The sequence below is a fragment of the Arachis hypogaea genome, chromosome 18, assembly GCF_003086295.3.
Source record: "Arachis hypogaea cultivar Tifrunner chromosome 18, arahy.Tifrunner.gnm2.J5K5, whole genome shotgun sequence".
In the NCBI taxonomy this organism is placed as follows: domain Eukaryota; kingdom Viridiplantae; phylum Streptophyta; class Magnoliopsida; order Fabales; family Fabaceae; genus Arachis; species Arachis hypogaea.
In genome coordinates, this window is record NC_092053.1 from 36077295 (window position 1) to 36080322 (window position 3028).

The 3028-nt window shown below is 40.2% G+C and overlaps 1 non-coding gene across 1 annotated transcript; it reads right to left on the minus strand.

Moving 5' to 3' along the window:
• Nucleotides 1–2718: 2718 nt before the first annotated feature.
• LOC112773562 (small nucleolar RNA R71) lies at nucleotides 2719–2822 on the minus strand. Its single transcript, XR_003188107.1, has one exon. It is a non-coding gene; the product is annotated as a small nucleolar RNA R71 (small nucleolar RNA).
• Nucleotides 2823–3028: the final 206 nt, after the last annotated feature.

The following is a 3028-nucleotide window of genomic DNA, read 5'->3' on the forward strand; positions in this document are numbered from 1 at the left end:
GTGTTCGACCAAGTTTTTCCTCCAGGGTTGCTTTCTCCATTTCCACGTTTAAGCTCCAGTTTAACCTTAAACTGGAGCTTAAACGTGTTCGACACCTCCAGGGCTACCTTTCTCAGCTTCCACGTTTAAGCTCCAGTTTAACCTTAAACTGGAGCTTAAACGTGTTCGACACCTCCAGGGCTACCTTTCTCAGCTTCCACGTTTAAGCTCCAGTTTAACCTTAAACTGGAGCTTAAACGTGTTCGACCTCCAGGCCTACCTTTCTCAGCTTCCACGTTTAAGCTCCAGTTTAACCTTAAACTGGAGCTTAAACGTGTTCGACCTCCAAGGCTGCCTTTTCTACCTCCACGTTTAAGCTTCAGTTTAACCTTAAACTGAAGCTTAAACGTGTTCGACTAAGTTACCCTCCAGGGCTGCCTTCTTCCATTTCCACGTTTAAGCTTCAGTTTAACCTTAAACTGAAGCTTAAACGTGCTACCACAAAAGGCATCACTGGAAGTGTCTGGCGTTTAAGCTGCAGTTTAAGCTTAAACTGCAACTTAAACGCCACTCTTGGAAAAGGTTTCTGGGCCAAAAATATTGTGGTTTAAGTTAGTATTTGAGCACAAACATTAACTTAAACTTATTCTGGTATGAAACCCAATTGAACATCATGGTTTATGGGATTGGGCCTGAAGGATTGATGAGTCTGAAATTTCAATTTATTAAGTCATGTGTCATTATTTGATTATCACTAAGTTGGCTCAATGAATGTTACAGAATTTGGATCAACAGCCTCATCAAGATTATGGATCATAAACCCAAGGCAAAAGGAAAGCAGGGAGAGGCCTCAAAGCCCAAGAAACACAACAGAAGCTCAATATAGAAAGTGTATAAAGAGGATAGAATTTAAGTTAGGAAGGACTTTTACCTTTTCATTTAGCTAGTTTTCATATCTTTGTAATTGAATTCAGAGCTATGACTCACTAAACCCCCTTTCATTGGATTAGGGAGCTCTATTGTAATTCAATGAATCAATAATAGTTTATCTTCTTCTTCAATCTTTTCTCTTGAATTTTGTTAGAAAGCTTCTCGATCTAATTCCATTGGGTAGTTGTCTTGGGAAAGAAACTACCCATAATTGGAATCCTTCGGAACCTTGGGAAAGGAATGGAGGATTCATGCTAGAGAAGCTTTCTCACAGTGAATTGGATTGGGGTTTGGATGGATATTGTGACATGTAATCCTACCAAATTGTGGTTCATGAAACTGTGTGGTATAATCAGTGATCGAGCATCATCTCTTCTTATGAACATTTAAACCAAGGGATTGGGAATTTGTTTGTTTTTAGAGAGAATTGGTGAGCCAAGGGATTGGGATCCAATCATATAAGATTGCCAAGCAAAATTCAATGAACGCATTGGTTGAGGAAGAGATAAACATGTTTTGATTCGGAGATCTCAATATCTCCTAACACCCAATGAATTCCCCATTTCTGATTTCCACTTTCTTTTTACATTCTGCAACTCAATTCATGCAATCACCCCCACTCCCTTTTAATTTTCAGCAATTTAGCTTCTGCTCTTTAATTCATGCAATTTAAGATTCTGCCATTTAAATTCCTTGTCATTTCAATTTCTTGTCATTTACGTTTCCCGCCAATTTTACATTCCGCAATTCTCATCTAAATCTTGATTCCGCTCAACTAGAACATACTTCTAATCCGAATTGCTCACTCAACCAATCCTTGTGGGATTCGACCTCACTCTATTGTGAGTTTTTACTTGACGATAACCGGTGCACTTGCCGGAAGGAATTTTGCCGATCGTGCAATTTCCTAAATCGTAGCATAACAAGTTTATGCACATCAAGTTTATGGCGCCGTTGCCGGGGATTGGTTTTCGATTGACAATTCTCCAATTGGAAGTTAACTAGATTGAGCATTTTTTTTTGTTTTGATTAATTCAGTACAAGTTACTTGTTGAATTTTAATTTCTGCACTCTGTTACATGCTTTCTTTCTTTATGCCTTTAAATTCAAGCAACTAACTCACTGACTCACTAACTGTTTGAATTAATTCCTCAATTGCTCTAACCATACTCTTCCATTAACCAAGAGTATTTCACTTGTTTGTTGCCTGTGCTGTGTTCTTGTATGACAGGTAGGAGAGGAGAGACATCAACTCCTCCATATACCGAACCAGAGAGGACCCTTCATAGACTTAGAAGGGAAGCAAGAGGGAAGAGAGTACTGGGAGAAGAAGAATCTGAAGGAGAATATGAGGACGATTTTGAGGAAGCTCTAGATCTCAACATGGATAGAGAAGTTCACAACCATGAGAGAGCTGATGGAAACAATGCCATTCCTGAGAGGAGGGTTCTTAGTTCATACATAAACCCAACCTCTGGGAATTGTGGTAGCAGCATTCAGAAACCACCCATTCAGGCCAACAATTTTGAACTCAAACCACAGCTAATATCACTTGTGGAGAATCATTGTTCATTTGGTGGGAGTGCTAATGAAGATCCCAACCAACATCTCACAAAATTCCTGAGAATTTGTGACACTGTGAAGTCCAATGGAGTCCAGGAAGATGCCTATAAACTGCTTTTGTTCCCATTTTCACTTAGGGACAAGGCAGCTAAGTGGCTGGAATCATTCCCAAGGGGGAGTCTAACAACATGGGATGAGGTGGAAAGCAAGTTTCTGGCACGTTTCTACCCCCCACAAAAGGTCAATAGGCTTCGATCTGAGGTTCAAACTTTTAGACAACAAGATGGTGAAACTCTCTACGAGGCATGGGAGAGATTCAAGGATTTGACAAGGAAATGCCCACCAGACATGTTCCATGATTGGGTGCAATTGCATATTTTCTATGATGGACTCTCTTATGAATCAAGGAAGGCTGTAGACCATTCATCAGGAGGTTCATTGAACAGGAAAAAGACTGTGGAAGAAGCCATTGAAGTGATTGAGACAGTGGCTGAGAATGAGTACTACTATGCATCAGAGAGGCACAACACTAAGGGAGTCATGGAGCTGAACCATG